A 21,979-nucleotide genomic window follows, 5' to 3' on the forward strand; every position below is an offset into this window, starting at 1 on the left:
CCCTGCCAACCAGGGCCACCTCAAGGCTTTGAGGAAAATCTGTGCAAAGCCTGATACATCAGGACCCCAGAGAAGCACTAATCTGGCCAGGATGGATGCTATCGGCATGAAGCGCCGGCCCTACAGACCCGGAGTTGCTGGATGTTACATCGGAATCAGGACAGCTCTACTGACACTGACGACGACTCGGAAACCTCTAACGAACCTTTGCTACGGAAAACGACTACGATAACCGGAAAATCCCTATGCCTGAGAGGGCTGCTAACGCTTCTTGCCCTGCTGTTTGCTGCTGCTGTTCTTGCTACTATCTTCTACTTCATCGGAGTTGGACCGTGGTATCTTACGCATACAAGAGTCACCTACGGACATTCCAAGTACGCTAACTTCAATTGTTGGAACACAAACACCACGGCTATTTTTGTACCATGGGACAACGAAACTTCTGTCCAGAATCGAACCGGACTGTTCGCCAAAGACAACGGTAAAAAGTACGTGGAACGCCGAGCTTTCGGATTGAACGACTCCACTCTGGACGAACTTCTGAATCGCACCTGGGAGATCTACAACTATGACTTCCTCGACACCGGAGTGCTCTGCTGGATACGGGTTCTGCAAAACAAAGAACGACGAACCGTCAGATGCAACTGGATTCACCCGGACCGAGGTATGCCAGAATGGCATTGCAACATGGCCTGTAGGTCGCTGCTACTGTTGCCGAATCAAGGGTACTGGGATACCGAAGTAGTATACCCAGCCCCACACAGGTCCTCAGGCTGTCGAGCCTGGCTTCCCCGAGAGGAGTTTTGGGGAGATTATCACCTGAATTGCAGGGTGGATGACACCATCCCAACTGCACCACCGGGCAACTGGACCTTCCGGAATGCCTCCCGAGGCACCCTTCCAGCCAATGCAACGGTTTCGCCTACATCAGCCAATTTGACTAACATGACGGCTTTCCTGATCAGACAAGGACCTAGACGGTTTATGTATGACAACGAGCAACAGCACTGTTACAAACACCACTTTCTTTGGTTAAATCCTTGCCTCTGGAACAAGTTTGTGAAATGTGTAGGACAGAATTACATAGTATCAGCCATAGAAGAGTACTGGGCTGATTTTTGGCACTCTACACGTCCACACCGTACAGAAATTGAACCCTGGCTGAACAACACGTTCCCGTGGACATACATAGCCAAAGACCAAACGTTCTTTATGGGAGACTTCCCAGAGGGGACAGTTCGTTCTCACACTGGATTAACGGATCTATACATTGCCAACTTGCGTACGCAGCGCCTTCCGACTCCTGATGACCTTCTCACCGTTCCTAAAACGGACTTTGCAAAAATTGACAAGTGTGTTGCACACAGAATTTTTGAGAGCCTAAATGACACCTGCTGGAAGAAAACCCTCTCATCACCACGGTGCGACCTCTGGCAGGTTGGCAACGCTTTGCACTCTACCTGGAGGTATAACTGCCCGGATCCTGATAAAGCTCCTACGGCCAAATGGGCCCTACGAGCCTGGTACGAGGATTACTATCGAAAATGGGACTACGAGTGGTGGGGACTCCAAAAACATGAGGTTGAAGCCTGGGTAACACCATGCCTTACAGAATCAACAAACTATTGGGTACAAGTACCAATACATCGCTACGGTCTACTCTAAGGAACGCATGATTTGGCCTGGGATTTTTTGGAGACCGGCCAGTTACGTCAGCCCAAGACCTTGGCGCATGACTTGTAAAAACAACACCAGAAATATCCTTGAATGTGTAATAGGTTTGGCCAGACGACCCTGCGGAGAGCTCCGAGGTTGGGAAAGTTACTGCAAGGACCACTATGCAGACGAGTATGACACTCACTCTTCTGAGGTTACTTGGCGAAAGTTCAATGGAACATGGCGAAGGGCGATAGTGAGCGGACGAACCTGCACCGATGCAATTCTAGGATATCATCTCCAGAAGCGCAAGAGTATACTTGGTCTCCCTGTTCCGTTCATCCCAGACTCCCTTATGGCCATCGCGGAAGGACATGCTTTCCGTCAAAGTCTGTGTGATGGCAACATAGATTCAGGGTTTGACTGGGTAGGACCTAACCTTTTGTATTCCAATCTCACCTGCTCCACCACTACGGAGAATTGGCAGCAATGTGGCGAAGGCCCTGATCAACATGATTGTTACTGGTACGAGACTATGGGGGCAACATTGGTGGCCGCCATTTCTGAGGTTGCGGAAGAAGTTGCTCATGTGGTGGAAGAGGGCCTCAACGTTGTTGAACAATGGTTAATGAGTGCTTTGAGTCTGCTGTGGCCATACTTCTTAGGTCTCCTGGGCGTCGCCGTAGCAATACTCATCGGCAAAATCGTCCTGGAGGCGTGGCTAAAAGCACTGTGTCGTTGCAAAAGGAGGAACTACCAGCCCCTCCCCCCGAAGGAGGAGCCTACTTCTGCATAAGAGAGAGCTGCCGTGTGCCTGCGAGCCATTCAACCTTCACCGCAGCTGCTGAGAAGACCTGATCCAGAGCAACCATCATCGGACATCATGGACACCAACTCTTCATCCAACTCTTCAACCAACTCATCAAACCCCAACTCACTTTTTGCACCGATTCAAGTGAGTACCCTTGAGCATTTAGGGATTACCCTGGCCTGGGTAGTCTTCTGCCACACCGGTCCTTGGCCTAAGGAACACCCTATGAGGATCTTCGTCGCGCTACAAGGATATGCCAAGCTGATCCTCCGTCCCGTCGTTCTCCACAAATGGGGGTTGGCTTCATCCCTTTTTGCTTGTTACTTGATGGGCCGTACCCGCATTAATTGGCGCAGGGGCGTTGTGGTTTGCCTATGGCTCATCACCGACACCATAGCCCTGATACTGGAATTGGTCATTGGGGGCACACAAGCTACCCGAGCCGCCCCATTTAAGATCCTCACAGCTATTCTAGAAGGGCTATTCGCAGTATCTATCCTCATCTATTTAGCGCGCCAGGCCTTGTCTATCAAGGGTCGGGGACGGCGAATTTGGATGCAGAAATGGATAGTTCTGGCTCTTTGGGCAACGGTTTGGGGGATCCTGGTGGTCCTCTACTGGCTCCGTGAGACCTCGGACCTAGCCATTGTTGTATGGCTGATGACCTACGCGGCAATATTCCATGATTCAGCTCATGTCTATGATCGAGGTGAACCCGCTCCAGATCATGACATTCCGGCTCCTGTGATTAATTCACCTTGGCTCGCCAAATACGCCGGCACACGGGCTTAAACCAGCCTACTCTCTCAGCTTTCGCTTCGCATTTTCGTCATTGTAAATAAATGAAGTTAATCAATAACCACTGATCATGAAGTTACCTGGGTTACTATTTCTCCTCAGGCATCAACCTGCTGTGTGGGGTGTGGCGTCACTGCAGAATCTTATGGATTCATTTGGGTTGCATCGTCTTCCCGCTGGTGTCACAAATGCGTGAGCAGCCATTTTAGCAATGTAACGGCAATCCTCTGCGCCACAGGGCTGGAGGATTTGCCCTACATAGCGGATTCCACATCTAGATCCCTGGAACGGGTGCACAAAATCGTGTGGACCTCTGCATTTGGCCTAGATGACGACGACTTCACAGCATCTCCGTTGTATACGGGACTACGGCTGCCCGTGATTCATAAGTTATGGGAACACCAACTTACTCGGCAATGCCTCCCAACTTTGCATCTGTTGGATGGCCGAATTGTGGCGGTGGGCGACTACCTTCCGCCTACACGTCCCGTGTCTCCAGATTTGTTTATCGACGTCGGATGCCAAGCCAGCAGTGCGACTAACGAGAGAGGTACCCAAACTGAGAACCTCAGTTCATCTCCCCAAGCATGCCAGACTGAGGACATCCTTTCCCCTTCATCTCCATCACCCAGTGATATGGATTTCCAGGATCTGCTAGCAGAATTGGAAGGCTACTGCAACAACCCGTCCGTGCTGCCAGACTTCGGCATGGACCTGCCTTCGCCTCTGCAGCCTTCGCCGGAACATCCCACCCTTTCCGTCTCAGGTGGATCTACACTTGACAACGACTTGGACGCAGAACACTGGCTTTCTCCGCCATCCAATCTGTCGGGGTATGAGGTTGTGGATTCCTGGACACCTTCGTCGTCTCCGGTTACCTGCTATGAGCGGGACATCCTCACTGCCACTTGTGGTGATGGACTTGATCTCTTCTGACTTTGGACTCTGTCTTTTCTGCGAAGCACCGTCCGATCTCATGGAGGGGGTGTCAAGAAAACTGGCATAAGGGTATGAGATCCTTCCAGGCACACGCAGAAAAAGATGCATAATGGCTTGGAAGAAATAAAGTAATCCTGTAGTTTGATTAAAAGTTAATTAAGTTGAATAAGTCTGAATAACATGAATACAAGTAATCACTCAATAACTTTCTGTAAAGATCTGTAATGATTTGTTTCTGCAAAGAATCTCTGATTGATGATTTGTAATGATAAATATGTAATGATTATGTTAATGATTAACAACAAGGAAAAGATGTGATTTATTGGCAATGAATATGAAGTTATAATCGTCTGAAATCAATTTAACAACAAGTTGAATGTGTTTACTGAGTTTTAATAGATAAAGTGAGTTATAGAATATAGAAAAGACGAATGTGCAGTACAGCCCTGAAAACAGGAAATGTCGCAAGCAGTTCTGAACAGATGGCCAAGAAGCACAGGAAGAAAGGGGAAATTCCACTGTGGTCAGCAGGCAGGTTGAGAAAGGGGGGGGGGGGCTTTTTCATGAGACACAGCGGCCGTGAAGAAAGTCACGTAGGCCAAACCTTCCCATACACACACATGGTGAGGAGAGGCATAAAAAGGGGCTGAAAAGAGGAACCAGCTGTTCCCAGTCCGGCGGCGGAGAAGAAGAGACAACACCTGCAATAGCATGCAGGAGCAGATTGAAACACGGACCGCACTTCAGAACCACGGGGAAGCTCGGACTTCACACCGCTAAAAAAGGACTGGGTTCCATCGCCCCAGCTCTGGTTCTTTATTCGACCGCTGGTCTCGTCTCAACCCAGCCTTTTCAAACTCTGCAACAAGACTTGGAGGAAGGACAAAGGTCCATCAGGGATAAAGAACTGGGTTTTGCAAAAGGATTCAGACCCTTTCTGCTTTGCTTCCTTTCTGAGGAGGGTTTTTCCACACCAGGCAAAGACCTCAACCAAGGACGCAAGAAATTCCTGTTGCCAAAAGATCCACCATCGCCTGGGTATGAGTTGAATCTGCTCATTGAAATTCCATTTCAGAACTTGCGACTTAATTCTTAGGGAAAGGAGACAGAGTAGTGGGATTGTACATGTAAATTTTATTACACTGTTTTTGATCTATATACGATTGATAATTGATTTGTATGTCGCATATCCCTGCTTAAGCTTGCTTAATAAATTTATACCACAAAATTCTAATGAGGTTGGTGGACATTGGAATTAATAGAGTCATTTAATCTTTGTCCAGTTCTTTTAATCAAGGTAAAACTAATGTACATGATTCCAGTAAATAGGAGGCTTCATAATTTCCTTTGGTGAGAGTAAATAATGACCCTGGGACTTACATCTAAGTCACTAAACATAATCTAGCCGGTTCCAAGTGCAAGTTATGATTAAGAAAGTGGGCTACCGTTAACAGAAGTGGTTATTGGAATTATGCAGCTGCGAGGGCTACTCAGCTGATTGTTCCTTAACTGTAAAGGGTCATAACTTCTGGATTGGAGGTAGTTAGAGCTAGACGAGTCACTTTCGCTACCAGTTTAAATAGATTATGTCTTATAGAGTACTCTTAGGGTAATACCCAGGACTCAGAGATTTTCCGGACCTGTTAGACGGAGAACTGGTCAGTAGGCAGCCCTGGGGAGTAGTGAGGAGTGGGCGGGGCTGACTATTGCAGGATAACCTTCAATATGTAATAACAAATATTATTTGACTGTAATTTGCTCGTCTTGACCAATTCCACTGTGAATCTTTGATGGTGTATTCTTTGTTAGACCTTAATTACAACGTGTGCGTGCTGGCCCTGTTCGGGGAGTTGCAAAGCTTTTTATTGAATTCAGTTTGAGGCAGCAGATTTAATTTAACGCAAACAAAGACAACAGGCGGTGAAAACTCATTAAAAACTGCTCTAAATGGGTCTGATAAATGAGAGCTGGGATAGGTATCTAAAAACTACATCTGTTGAGGTGAAAGCCTGACAGCTTTATAAATCAATGTGGAAAATTGAATCAAGCTTATGAGAGCTATGTCATTAGATTTCAGCTTTTATTGAAAAACTGCCCTCATTTAAACTGTGTGACAGGAGTAAGGCTGCTGCCGGGCGGTTATTAAGACGTTAAGCTAAAATGATAGCAGGAAATATGCTTTTTGTTTGAGTCTCCTTTAAGACACACAATTTCAACATTTTCAGCCCATTAGATTTATTACCATGTCACCGTGAATCTAAGTTTTAACAACGAGAAGAACTTTAATCCACACGACGGCAGTGAAGGAGTCATCAAAGTGATTGTTTCACAAAGTTTTTAACCCTGGTGATTAGCCTTTGTGAGCTCCTTCAAGGCTTTCAGTGGCGCACCTCTCTGGACTCGTTTGTTGCCTTTCATTTCGAAAGCCGGGAGAAAAATCATCATTAGCTCCGGCCTTATCTGCTCTTTATTTTGCCCCTGTGATGAGCCCTGTCGCTGGGATTTGGGTGATAATGATTGGTGCCGCAGTGTAAGCTTAATGGCTTCTCTTTATCTTCAAAGGCTTTGATTCCTCATTGTTGTTGCTTAGCAGACAATTAAGGGGTAAAGGCCACATTGGAGATGGATTTCTGTGAAGGCCTTTTTTAAATATAAATTGCAGAGCTTTGGCCCTAATGAAGACCACAAACAGCTGTAAAAGAAGAAAAAAAGACTTCTGGACCATGCACTGTAAAAAAAGTCAGTAAATTTACGGTAAAAAACTGTAAAAAACCAACAGTTTTTGACCGTCGTATCCAAAAACATTGCATTACCGTAGAAATTACATGGAACTACCGTAAGTCGAAACTGCAAAGAAAGTCAGTAAATTTACGGTAAAAAACTGTAAAAAACCAACAGTTTTTGACCGTCGTATCCAAAAACATTGCATTACCGTAGAAATTACATGGAACTACCGTAAGTCGAAACTGCAAAGAAAGTCAGTAAATTTACGGTAAAAAATTGTAAAATGCCAGCAGTTACTGACCAGAATATTCACAGCATTATACTGCCGTAGAAAATACATGGCATTATCATAACTGAATAAACATATATCCTAAATAATTGTGACAGTCACGAATGTAGAAAATACAGAAATATAGTGTAAAAATATAAGTAATTGTAAAGTTCTTAAAAAATTGTAATATTGCCAGCAGTTAATTACCCTAAACTTAACAGTAGCAATCAGCCAAAATTACAAATTTTGCTGATGTTTAGATCTACAATGTAAAAGCGTAAACAAGACTGCAAAATAATTTTTTACAAAGAACAGAATGCTGGTGTGATATTTTGGTTTCTTTTTTAATAATGCCTTTAATACACCAAACTGAAATCTCAGCAGTAGACCAGGCATCGATCTGGCGATCCACCGATTGCAAAGCAAACTCCTACAGCCAACGCCACCATCATTTATGAGAGCATTTGATCATTAACATTAAGAGAACTGTATGTTAGCCCCTCTTGCTTGAATGAAGCTGAAGTTGGTTTCCAATTGCTGCTTCCAATTTGGGAAATGGCTAAAGGGCAATTCCACCTAATTTTTCACTGCAATCAGCATCTTTAATTTACTCTAGCTAAAAAACTACAACACCTAGACTCTTCAAATCTGGACTAGATTATTCTCAACTCATATCAGAATATTTAGAACCAAGTGTGGGATTTGTAAAACCTTTATCTGATTTGTGAAACTTCAATAAAGAACAATTCTAGTGTTATCCAAAATCATACAAGTTGTAAAGTCACCCATCATTGAAGTTTCACAAATCCCACACTTGGTTTTAAATATTGTGCTATTAGTAGAGAATAGTCTAGAGCAGGGGTCCCCAAACTTTTTCCTGCGAGGGCCACATAGCTGTTCCTTTCTCTGCTCGGGGGCCGGTCTTAGTTTTTGGAGAAAGATACCTTAGAAACTTATTGTCGGCGGGGGGGGGGGGGGGGGGGCTGTTCTGTCTTTGAAACTGTCGACGGGGGGGGGGGGGGGGGGGTTGCTGACTACGACACATTCGCGGTCGCTTTTAGATAGATTTTTACCCAGAATGGAAATGGAAAAAACCGTGAGTGAAACGGTGACTGGGACTGACTAGTATATATTTGAGGGAAAGTTAGTTTAACATCTGCTCAAGAGCCCCCTGGTGGTTGAAGAGAAATCCACAAACCAGAAAATACAATATATGAAAAAATACACTGAATGCTCTCTGGTATGAGGAGGCGGGCCAGATCCGGCATTGCCAGACCAAATGACGCAGGCCGTAGTTTGGGGACCCCTGGTCTAGAGAGTTTTTCATTTTGTTATTGTGATAAATAGTAGGGTTTACAGTAAATGGAGACTGTTATTTGTCATGTAAACAAATAATTATCTAGTTTGCATTGCTGCTTGATCCTTCAGCATCAGCAGCAAGATTCTTTTAACTCTGTTCCTGTAGTGGTGTCCTGAACTCAACACAGTAAAGTCACTGTGCTAACTAAGGTTGCTAACTAGGGTGCTGAGAGCCCAGTAGGCCTGGTCCTTGTCAAGATGCTGCTACTGTCTTTGAAATCAAATTTCTGCTATTTTTGCACGTTCAGGAGGAGAAGGGCAACACATCACAGGTGAGTCCCTTTCACGGTTTCAACTGAAGTTAGCTAACTTTAACCAACTGACAAAGAAATGTGTAGTTTCTGAGCCATGCTGTTTATGTACATGCACTGCAGCTAGATATTTTTACTATATGGAACATTTAATCTTCACAGATGCAACACTTCCATTAATGTTTCTGTAGGAACGGCTGCATAGATTATATTTCTGGTCTACTTCAGACTACATGTGCTTAAAGTTATTGTTAATGGCAGAAGCAACTTTTTCCAAGTTTGGTTCAATAATTAATTTGAATTACTTTGAGTGTGAAATGTTCATGCATGCAAGTTAAATCTCTGAAGAACATGTTAGCTTTTGTTTCAATATTTTGGTAATACTTAGAAGTATAAAGCTTGGCATCAGAGATATTATTTAATATTTTCCTTTGACCTCTTGACTCTCACACCCAAAATACTTGCACTAAAGTCACTGGGTCCATGACAGTTGAAGGATTTGAAGATAAGAGAATTTAAATATTAATATTTTACAGCTTTTCTCAGTTTGGGTGCATCTCTCAGAACAGAATTGAAATTCTTAAAACTACCTGTTCAATCTTCAAATTACTGTGTCACTTCTGCACATCAAAACAATTAGTTTTGCAAGTTTTGCTTTTGTACATCATGTAGCTGGTTATGTACACTTCTATGCTTTTATAATTGTAATTTGCTTTTATCGTCTTGATCAAAATATGTTAACCCTCCTGTTGTCCTCGGGTCAAAATGACCCGCCACTGTGTTAAACCCCCCCCCCCCCCAAAAAATCCCCTAAATGTAATTTTTTTAACTTGAGATTTTAAGACTTTTCCTAGATTGGCCCAGACAATAGAAAAAGTTCAGTGTTGCTTTTATTCTCATTTCCATGTAAGCTGTACAAAAAAAGGTACAAAGATGGTCTTCAGGTCAAAATGACCCGTGAGGCAAATGGAGTTGAAATCAAGGTCACAGAGTTATTTACAAACCATAAAATGTTACAAAGTTTTAGTTGTGTCTCAGATCAATCAGTAGCAGAAGTGAGCAGAGAGTGGAAGGCCAATTTTCCGAGCCACAATGCCAGTCAAACTCTTTCACACCTACTCAAGACTGATGCGATTTGATGACCGTGAATCAAGACCAGCAAGACGTATGACAGACAAACTTGCAGCCATAAGAGAGGTATGGGACAAGTGGGTGGAGCGGTTGCCCTACCTCTACAATCCAGAGCCTGATGTAACAGTGGATGAGCAACTGGTTCCATTTAGAGGTAATCTGTTTTCATATTTGTAATAAAAGTGATTTTCACTATTGATTTCTTTGACTGTTTTCTGTGACACTGATACTAATCACTGATGCTAATGTCTTTTGTCCAAAGGTTGTTGTCCTTTCCGGCAGTATATGCCCAGCAAGCCAGCAAAATATGGGATCAAGTCATGGGTGGCTTCTGAATCAAGCTATGCTTGGAAAATGCAAGTCTATACTGGGAAGTCAACCAGTGGATGCCCAGAGAAGAACCAGGGGTTGCGAGTTGTGCTTGATGTGACAGAGGGACTGAGGGGTCACAATGTGACATGTGACAATTTCTTCAACTCTTATGAACTCGGACAGCAGCTCCTGAAGAGGAAGATCACCATGGTTGGTACAGTTGTTTTCGTTCTGTATCTGTCAGAACCCAAAATACACAATGAACATTTATTCCTCCCACTTACTTTTATATCATGTAACCAAAACCGGTGCAGATTCAGACAAAGAGCTCTAATTTTCATTGTCAGGTTTTCACACTATAGCTTTACAAATCTAAAGTGACAAAATTTCCCAGTAGCATTTTTATTTTTTATTTTTTTGCCACGTATAACCCAGCTTCAAGCTGGGTATTAATTCATACTTAATTTGGAAACACTCTTGCTCTGAGCTCATTCAAATCTCACAAAAGGCAGCAGAAAATCTTTAATAAAATGATCAAGGATGCTAAAGACTCGCTCCTAAAACAACACTCATTCATTTTAATGCTCATAAATTTCCATTCCCACTTTCTTTGTAATTGAGATTCATCTTGCAGGAACTAAATTAGTTTGAATTGTATGATTTGTAAATATATGTTAATTATCCCACTTTTTCCACCTCTTTTCTTTAGAGGTTGCAAAAGCCAAATGAAATTCAAACTTACCTGCAAGGCAGACCCAGGTCATGTCTATGAATTTAGGCAAATAAAAACACTCTACTGCACAGTTTACTTTTTTTTTTTGCATACTCAGTTAGTTTTAGGTAGGCTGAGGTTTTAATTACATTGTTTAATTGCTAGAGGAAATTTAGGCTTAGAACCGATACAGGCGTCCAATGTGTGTAAAACCTGCAAGAGGAAAACCACAGGAAAAAGGATGCCCACCACTGCTCCTTAATTTACGGAGAGATTAAAAAAAAGAGGTGCTAGATTTGCAGTTTGTTCTCCCTTAGGGTTGTATTAAGACTCTCAGAGAAGCAGAGTTCGTCTGTGGAGATCTGCCCGAGCGAAAGGCCGACAAACTTAAAAGGCTTGTCTTAAAAGATCACTGATCTGCTGCTGTTACTTGTCGTCCATAATTTACTTTTAGTTTCATGTAAATTAAATGTTAAAAGAGAGTCTATCGTTACAGTTTAAAAGAGTATATGGTCTGGTGGATTAAGCTGCAAAAAAATAAATAAATAAATAAACGGTCTCTGGATGAGGCAGATGAAGTGATGTTAAAGCTGTTCTGGTTCTATATAAATTCATATAGAGATTATAGTGGAGAAGAAATCCAGCGGCTTCAAATACTGAGATGTCCTGTGGCTTTTACAAGTTCCAACAGCATGGGAGGAAGTTCGCCTACTTTAATTTGCAGTTGATACAAAATCATAGAAAAGACTGCTCCAAAGCAAACACACACTATGATTTTAAGACATTTTTCAAAATCACTTGATTTACTTTTGATCAGTCGGTTTGAGAAAAGTCCACCATCTGATTCTTTGAGAAGCTGCACTGCAAAAAGCGATTCTGGTAGGCGTTAATCCAACTGTTTAAATTACTTAATATATAGTTGGAAAACAGAACTTTTTCAGATCCTTATGTGTCAAAACCTATAATCAACAAACCTATCATTTACAACATAATACTGATCACCAACAAATATCCATAGGAAGAATGACATTTATTCAGTTTTTCATCTTTGCAGAATCATTATTCTCTCTCTCCGCCTGTTGCAGCATCAGGAGAAAACCCATCCATGCAAACTCCAGATCCTCTGTCTGGTATTTGATGCCAAGGCTGTCTGTCTGTGAAGCAAATGTGTTGCTGATATTTATCAATTTACTTTAACTTCTGTTGACACATATCTAACTTGTCTGAGAGACATACAGTAGTATATCAAACATTGTGCAATTTATTTCTAAGTATCAAATGAGGCTTAAATCACTTCTGAAGCATCCTAATTATTGTAAAATGTACTTCAAAATAGCTGAAAATTGCTGCCAGCGTGCAGGAAGCAATGGTAAATGGTTAAATGGAAAGTGCTCACAGGTTTTACAATTACCTTATCATGGAAGTGATATCTTAATTTTCTTTTCTAGCCAAGAGTAGAAATGTTTTATCATGTAAAAAAGTATTTAAAGTATAATTTTCACATTCATAAATTTAGTGTTAATGCTATTTTTCCATTTAAATTTAACTAGAATGTTCTCCTTGTGAATGCATGGGTTCTCTCTGGGTATTCCAGCTTTCTCTCAAACTCTAAAAACATGACAGATTCCCTGATTCCTCTTAATTGCCCTTTGATGTGTGTGTGTGTGTGTGTGGGGGGGGGGTGCGTGGGTGTGTGGGTGGGGTGGGGGGGGGGGGTTGGTCGGTTGTTTCTTGTTTGCAAATAATGACTCAACATGCTTCACTGTATTACCAAAACCTTAGAGATGGTTTTGTAAAACTCTTCATACTGACAGACATCATTGACTTTCCTTCTGATGGATTCTTGAATTGATGGTGTTTATCTTTATCTTTATCTTTCTGGTAGCTCTGGTTCCAGGGTTAAATATTGAATATTGCATTTTAGTTTCTTCTTCATTTTAACTAGCCTGGCATTGATTTAAATTACCAATAAATAAAAGCAAATATTCCATTGCACTGCATAGATGAAAAAATTAAAGTTGATCACTTTGTGGTTACTAATGACAGCACTTTTCTAATACATTTTATAACAATTTCCACAACATTATATCAGTGTATAATGGCTGTATTATTACTTTATCATAAAATGATTACATTTTTCCATTATTTGAAGAAGACAAATGACTACATTTTATTACAAGCACCATCTATAAATCATGATAATGAGACCATGTTCACACATTGCACTTTTGACCACCTGTTAGGGCGCAGTGTTGAATATTTTAAAGCTTTTCTCATATTTTCCCCTTTCCTTTGGCCCTTTGATGTTTTTGTTCCACATTCCTTCCTCCTTTTTCACCCTAACTGGAAGAGCTGCAGAGTAATCCTGCAGTTTTTGCCTTTCATGTTTGAAACTTTGCATTGGATTTTAACATTTGTCTAGAAAACTCCTTTTTTTTCCCTCCTTGGTGAAAGAATCATGTTTAATAATCACAGAGGACCACGATGAGTTGTGAGTCTGTGCTAACCCCTCAGCACTGAGGTCTCCAGGAGACTGATTAGCATTTGGGAGACAATCCGTTGCATCTTTATAATGAGACAAAAAAAAATAAAAATATGTGTTGGTTTCATCAAACCTGTCTTGACCCTGATGCCATATTTCTGTTTGCCCTGGGTTTGTAAAATCCTCTTTTTTTTCCCCAACATATAATATTTCAACAAATAATGCAAGCATTTCTTATAGGTTTAATTTCTTGTAAAAAAAAAAAAATTATTTCTCAGAAATAAAAAAATAAAAAACAATCCCATCTGACACTTGCAAAATTCAAAGGCTTTCATAATAATTAGTGGTCACCAAATGACCACTGGAGATAGACCCAGCTCCCCGGAGATCCTGCAAGGACAAACGGGTATAGACGGGATGGATGGTTGCAATGAGACTCAACACATCTGTCGAGACTGACTGCAACCAAAATGTCACTTTTTCTGCAGTTCTCTAACACTGAGATTTGTTGTTTTGCTTTAACTTCAATCAATCAATCAATCATCATTGGGTACTGGGGCATGATAAGTCATTTGGCCTTTGTTGTCACATATGTCATAATCTCTGACACCTCCGACATTAGATAAGAGAAAATTTAGTCATATTTATTTTCTTGTAGTCTTTTACTGACTTATGAATACTTTCCCTTGCTTTTTCAACATTTTTAAGAAGATGTGCCAGTGTTATATTTGTACTGCAGGAAAAAAGGAGACAAAACATTCCCCCATATGCACAGGGTAGAATCTGGAGAACTGCTTAAGTTAGCTTTGTTTTATTTAAGCAGGTAAGAACAGCTGGTCTACAGACTACAGGAGATCATTCCATGGCCACAAACATCAACATCTACAACAATGAAGAAAGTTGAATAATATGCGAAACAACATTTAATTTCTATTAGGAATTAATTAAGTATTTTTTAATTAAACTGAATTGTATTAAATTAAACTAAATAGAATTGAATAAAAAAAAAATGCAGTAAGCCAATAGCGAGTTTGGAGCTTCTTGAAAAACTGTATATTTTATGACATAATTGTCTATTTTGAGATGCATTACTCAATGTTTTGAGAACAATAGACAAATGTAGCTTAAAAAAATTAAGAATACACTACCGGGGCCCGTAAAACAAATATTTAAAATTGATAAATGGAAAAGTTTTTTGTGATCTATTTAAAAGTTTTAAATTGGATTTTAAAATGAATTTTTAAATTTTAAATTGAATTTAAAGTCCAAGTTTTAAATTCATGTAGATTTTTTTCTACATTAGGTTATAATTTCTCTCTTCTATTGCCTAACTGTCACGTGAAGTAGACTTTATTGTGAGCTTGACAGTGATTTTGATGCATCACTACACTCCGTTCTCAAGTCTTCTGCCCTGGTGTCAGGTTTGACTCGATGATGTAGCGCTATATCTCTGATTTCTTCCTTTTTTTTATTCCCCGGACAAAAAAAAAAGAAGAGAGAGGGAAAGATCTAAACCTTTTCTTTTCCACTGAATTTACATCTCCTGCTCGTTTCTCCCGCTTTCTTATCAAGAGAATTCTAATGAAGGGCAGAGTCGGAGATCTACAGGGATCCGAGAGGACCTGAAGACAGGAGAGAATGCAGCCACTGATGGTAAGAAATTTCCATAAAAGTACAATCAGGTTGGAATTTTAAAAGTGAATGTTTAAGTAGTCTAAGAGATGGGCTTTGATTCGCACTCTGATCAAACTCGAGACATCTCATTCTGAGAATAATGATTTTTTTTCCCCCCTTAATTTTTCTCTGTTTCTGTCTCATCTGTGAGCTTACAGGTAGAGCAAAACCCAGTGGTATTGTTCTCCCTCCAGTGGTAGCGCACATGAGCCTTTCTTCTGCCGGATCAGACATGGCCAAAAAGAATGGCAAATGCAGATGTGCAACGTTATTAAAGGTTGGCAACACAGTGGAAATCTAGGCCCAGCCTGCTGAATACATTTGATATTCCTGCCGACACTGAATTGCAAGAAAATAAATGTTTATTTTATACGTGGTCATTTGAAATGTACAGAAAACTGTGTTTTTTGTGGATTTGTTTGTCTTGACTGGATTGTTGACTCAAATAATGGACAATAAAGGACAGACGGAAGAACAGTGTGTTTGGATCAAGGAGTTATCTGGGCCACAGGATTAACAACCTTTATAACACAAAAATATAAATGAATATTACTTTTCTGCTACTCTACAGCTTACTAATTTAGTCATAATTAAAAAGTTTAAGCAGGGATTTGAAGATGTTTTACTATTTTTGGCAGAACGTTGCATGATCGGTCTCAAAGGCATACTGTTTTCTTTTTAAAATTAATTTAATATCAAGCCACACCTAAAGCAAATTAACCAAGCCATTTGACCATGGCACCCTTCTCTTGTTAGAGGAAGGAGCTTGAATTGAGCTTTAATTTTGACATGCAGCATTATGTTGATGAGTATTGCACAATGTATTGCACCGTGGTCATACATTCCTGTATGACCACGGACCACTTCCTCTGTATGTATGCTGTAATCAGCAACAATATGCAGGTATCCTCAGATGATTCCCCACATTTTTAAGTTCTTAACCTTAGCCTGATCCATAGTAAGGCAGGTTCTACGTTTTCATTGGTTATGTATGCCTAATTCTGACTGTCATCTGAATATTGCACTTTAAGCAAAAGTTCTCTGGACAAGATAGAGATTTTCCACTGTATTGTCAAGAAATTTTAGTAAGCCTATGTGAATGGTAGCCACAGATATTATTCAGCAAACCTTGATTCTAACGAGTCTGCCATTCTCCTCAGACATCAACAAGCCATTTTTGTCCGCAAAACTACTGCTCACTACATACTTTTAGTCCTTAGACCATACTTTGTAAACCTGGGAGATGATTGTGTATGTAAACTCCAGTAGATCAGCAGGTTCTGAGATAAAATTCCCTTTTCTTCCTCATTGTTTGAACTTCTTCAAGTTGTCTGATCCACAGGATTAATAACTGATCCACATCAAAATGCTTAAATGCATTGTGTCAGTCGTTACGTTTCCTTTACAAATATAATGTCAAAATTACCCTACTGTTGAAAACACTGGGGTGTTTCTATTAAATAAGAAATGCAATTAAAATCACATGTGAATAAGTAAGTTCACATGATGAGTCATTAAAAAACATGATTCTCCTTCCACTTCCTCTCATCTTCTTTGTCTTTGCCGCCAGTAGCAGTATCCATTTGTTGATCACATGACTCGTGTGATGCAAAAAAAGTGTTTCCATTGCAGCTTTGCAAAGCATACTTATTAAAGCCACCTTTATCTTACAAAAACAACTTTTTATCAAAAAGCTTGAGTTTTTGTTAATTGCACAAATTCCAATTTGTGCAATTTTATGCTTAATAGACACCCAGCTACTGCCATCTGATTTGCTGTTATATTATTTGAGACAACAAATAATCAGACAAGTGTACCTAATGAAGTGTGTGGTGATTGTAACGTCACTTCTGGCCAGGGAAAACATAGAAGGTTCTCAGATTTAGCTGGAACATGTTGCTGGGCAGAGGGTTGTCTGGGATTCCCTTTACGACCCAGTTTCGGAAAGGCAGAATGCAGTGGATGGAGTTCATGATATTTCACTCTCAAAACGGCTCTAATGTGAATAAATGTTACTCCAAATCAGTATTTTGCCTTCACTTTCTTCTACTTTCATTTTGGCATTACTAATAACTTACCCAGTTCATTTAGTTTGTCTTGTAGGAGACATAAAAAGTTTAGGATGTCAAGAGATCCAGATGAAACACTTTTCACCAGAGGAGAGTTGATAGAGTAAAGGAAACTTTTTAAACTAGGCATAAAATTCGCTGTGCACACTGTTTATGTCTGTACATATTTGGCTTCCAATATGGCCTGTCAGACATGCATGTTATTGCTCCAAGCTGTTATTCTTTCATAGTCCTTTTTCGTGGGAGGGAAAGTTCTCGGCCAATTATTTCTGGTCAGATGCAGAGATGCAGAATGACTAGAAGCATCAGGTTATTTTTTTTCAGATGATGCCTAAGGTAAGGGGAGAATGGCCAGAGGCTACAGCAACCCTATGGGGACAGAGAGGGCTTATAAACTGTAAAACTGACATCTCTCATCCATTACTTTACCTAAGTAAAGCTTTAAAAACCTTGACAGTCCTCTCTATGTTTTCCCAACTTGTACATATTTAGCATTAAATGAATCTGAACTCACTCCTGAAGTATCGACTATGTATAATCTTGCTATCCTATGATCGAATCAAAGTGCTAAAAACTCTATGCACTTCCTCATTCGGAACCATTCATATATTTTTTATTACACCTTCTGTTACTTTACAGGGAGTGACTTTCCAATACACTTTTAGGACAAACAAATGTATTTCTATCAATCAAAGCTTCCTGCACAAACCATTCTTTACATGTGATAATCAAAGTAAGGCAATCCAGACCTAGCTGTAGTTTTTTGCTGCAGCAACTTTGATATAATACAAGAGCATAAAAAGCCACTCTTATTGCCACTATGCAAGTCCCCAGGCTCTCCTGTACCTAAAAGCCTTGCAGGATGCCTCCAGAAACGTTCCCGCAGTCACAGGGATGCCAGTCACTACTCCTTCTCACAAGGTCAACGTGTCTGAATGCTGTCACCTCCACTTAGAGGCAAGGAAAACTCCCTGTAGCTTCCCTCTAACCCTAGAACAGACATCTTTGTGTTTGTTATAAATAAAGCAGATATTTATTCAAATGTCCAAAGATAAACTGTATCTTGCATTATATTTGCTTGGTTGATACATATCAGAGAGAAACTAATCGTTTGAATTGTTTTGCAGCCTTTTTTTGACAACAGGTCACTTGATCTACACAGTTTTGAAATAAATTTAGCATAGATAGGACTGGGATAGAACTTTAAACATTAACAACAAAAGCTTGAAATAAGTCGTCCTGTATTAGACAGGGAGCCAAAGAACCAAAGCCAGCACCGATGTTATATGATCACGTTTTCTTGTAGCTGTTAGGAGACGAGTGACAGATTATTGACTGACCTGTAGATGGGAGAACAAATCTAAACCCTTGAATAAAGAATTGCAATACTCTACACGTGTCATAATAAAAGCATGGATGATTTTTTTTAAAGCCTTTAGAGAAGAAATAGGACTTTACTTTTGCTAAAAGAGGTCAATAGAACAATATATTTGAACAACTGAACTGATTTGTTTGTCAAATTTAAGGGTGGTGTTACTGACAGAGAGAAACTCAGGGGCCAACAGTACTATCAATGTTAACAAAGTGCTTATTCTCAGTGATATTAAAAAATTAAAAGAGTTACACAGTAGATAGGCCAGAGCATTCTCTGTAAAACTAAGGAAACAATCTTGCTTAAATACACTTCCCATGTCTGTAGATATTTCGCAATCCTGCAGAAACACCTAGAAATGTTGGTTCGTTATCTTTACATAAAGCCCTAGTCTCCAACAAGAAATGGGCTTATGATCTAAGTTCCCCTATGTACTATATTGTTGCACTGTGTAAGTTTCACTTCAACCGTCAATGTTGTTATTCTAAAGCCCAAATATGTGTAGAAATATAAGGTCAAAGGGCAGCAAATGATAAATGAAATCAATGTTATCAATAGATTACAATTTTCACAGTGGGTCTGTTGTATTTAAAGTAATGCATTGCTGATAAGCTGGCATTGAAGAATGTGTACAGGTCTATTAAGGAAACCCAGCAGCTGATATTTTGGGGATTGACTGGAATGTTGCAGAGCCGTTGACATGCGTCTCCACTATTGCCTGGAAAGCACAACACTGTATGAAGTCAGAAACTTTTCTGTTGTTTTATGACATTATTCTCTGTGTTATGTGCAGTTCGAGTGAACACTGTACTGGTGATCAGTGAAAGTCTGTGGATTTTTAAATTAAAGAAAGATACACAAACAAAGAAGTAAAGTACACAGCTCCGCCATCTTACTACTACACTCTTTTAACATTTTGTGTAACACCCACTGTTGACGATGCTTGTTTGGTTCCCCAAACAGGTGGAAACAGGCATCTGCTGTCAAAGCATTGAAGTTTGAAGACAAACTATTTAACAGCAATGGAAAACAGTCTATTTGTGAGTGCTTTGGTGTCTGAAGGTGTTCTTTTCAATTTCTTGACTACTGTTGGCTGGGAAATCTCTGGTTTTGCTAACCTGCACTTAATATTATCTCTCCTCATCTGGTTCACATTCAATAACCATCACATCTGACTCTCTGATCATTTAGTCCTACAGCATGTATATCCAGTACTGGTCTAGTCTTAATCAATTAATCTTCATTAATTAATTAATTAATTATTTAATTAATTATAATCAAGCTTAGTCTTATCTAATTTCCCTTTGGGATCAATAAAGTATTTTTGAATTTGTCCCATCTAAGATACTTGTTGTCAATCGAGGGTTACTTTGTTTTTTCTGTTTGTCAAAAATAGTAAATACTAAGCATTATCTGTATTTACTACTAAATTTGATTGTAATTAAATACTTTTGATATAAATTTTTCTCATAACAGATTAAATGGGAATGCTTCGAAAGTTTTTACCTTCATGAAAATGAACTTTTTTTTTTCTTAGGATGCACAGAGCTCATAAAAATTATGTTTCAGAGAAATAGATGAATGGCAAAGAGAGGCTGTTAGCCAGGAAGTCCTCCAATGTTTAATATTGTACAGACAGAAACAATGTGTTTTCTAAATGTGTTACAATGTTTTTGTTTACCTTTTTGACATTTAGACAGAAGGGGAAAGGTATTTTAAAGTTTCACTTCTGTCTGTGAAGTTATTTTTGTTTCTTTTCCTCCAACCAGCTCGAGGAAAATAAAATGTCCTGTCCGTTTCTTATTTTCTAACACCATATAAACCGAACAATGCAAGCAAACTATCAAAACGCATACACAACCATCCTAATCAAAAAAAGATGAGTTGGTCAGTACACACGTCTCTTTGCTTCAGAAAAACTTCCCTCAGTGACTTGGACTGCAGCCTACCTAGGCCACAAGAAAGACCCTGGAGGCCCACATTTACGTCACCTGTCTATCTGTCACTCTTTTTTCCCCTCCGACTCGGAGGCTCACTTTATTGTCTCTGTCAGTTGTGAGCCGGCGGTTTGCTTCCACTCACTGTCACCCCTCTGTCAGGCCCTGACCGATAAAGCGCGCTCCAGCGCCAATCTCCTTTCTTCAGCTCCGTTGGCTGTTCCTGGACTCCATTCCACCACTAATTAGCTCTTCAGAGATTTCTTTTCATGGAAGCTGGAGGTTGGTGGTGGGGTGTTGGGGGCTTGGCGGGTGAGGTGGGGTAAGAAGAGAGACACAAGAACGATGAGCAGTGGAGTCAGTCGTGTTGGATGCTGTGCTCCAATGACAAGGCACTGACACATGAATCTCACAGGATGGATGGATAGATGGATGGATGGGTGGATGCTCAGACATCCAAGCAAGTGTTTCACTAATGTCCTGCGTCTGTCAGGCCAGTGTGACCACTGCAGCTCTTCAGGTGATTATCATGTTGGCAGGGGTTTCTACATGAAAACACCCCTGTTTCTTTGTCTTCAGGTGTGTAAATATTGTGCTAGTGGAATATGAAAGTAGTGCAACTATAAGGTACAAAAACATAGGGAAAAAGATCAAGAGTGGGTCTCACATCAAGGAGGACCCTGAGGATGTCTTTGTTGTCAACTTCAGAAGGGGGAAGAGAGTAGCAGAGGAGGAAACTGGCAGAAGGGGGAAAGATGCCAGAGAGAGCTCAAAGGATTCGGTCTGGGCAAGGTGATCGGTATTCCTCGGCAGTCTGCCTTCTGGCTCAGATCAGTGGGAGTAAGCTGGCAGCCAAGCCAGAGGGCATAACAGCACAAACACACCTTCAGCAATACACTGCTAGAGGCACGGCTTCACAATCTGCAGAGGCGGGAGTTGGAGGCAGAGACACGAGGAAGAGCAGGAGAAAATAAACACGCTGTAATTACCTTCAGATCATCAACTGCTGACATCTTTTGTAAATATGTGGATGTGCAGAAAAGCGTCGGTTTATCACCCATCAGTGAGTCAAAGCAATAGTTCATTTTATGACAAACGGCCATGCAATGGCAGCGAGAACGTAACCAGACAGTCAAGCTCTTCCTCAGGCCATGGATGTCACATCTTCTCACATCATCACCTCAGTCTTTGGATGAGATCCAAAGCAATTCGCAGCGTCTGCTATGTGTTGAGATGCTTCCGGCTCTTCAAGGACATTTTTCTGCCACCTTGCTGCGACATAGGCCCTACACACACCTAGCATTAGATACCAAAATAGTGCCAGTCAATGCTGTTTCTGCTCTGACTAACAGTCTAAACAGGTACCTGATGGGTGGGCAGAACCAGGAAGGTCCTGCCAATGAAAAACTCTTGCGCACACACACACAAAATGATGTGACAGGTACCAGATGTTCTGGCAAGGGCCAGCTGCCTCTCTTAGC

This window comes from Xiphophorus hellerii, chromosome 5, assembly GCF_003331165.1.
Source record: "Xiphophorus hellerii strain 12219 chromosome 5, Xiphophorus_hellerii-4.1, whole genome shotgun sequence".
In the NCBI taxonomy this organism is placed as follows: Eukaryota; Metazoa; Chordata; class Actinopteri; order Cyprinodontiformes; family Poeciliidae; genus Xiphophorus; species Xiphophorus hellerii.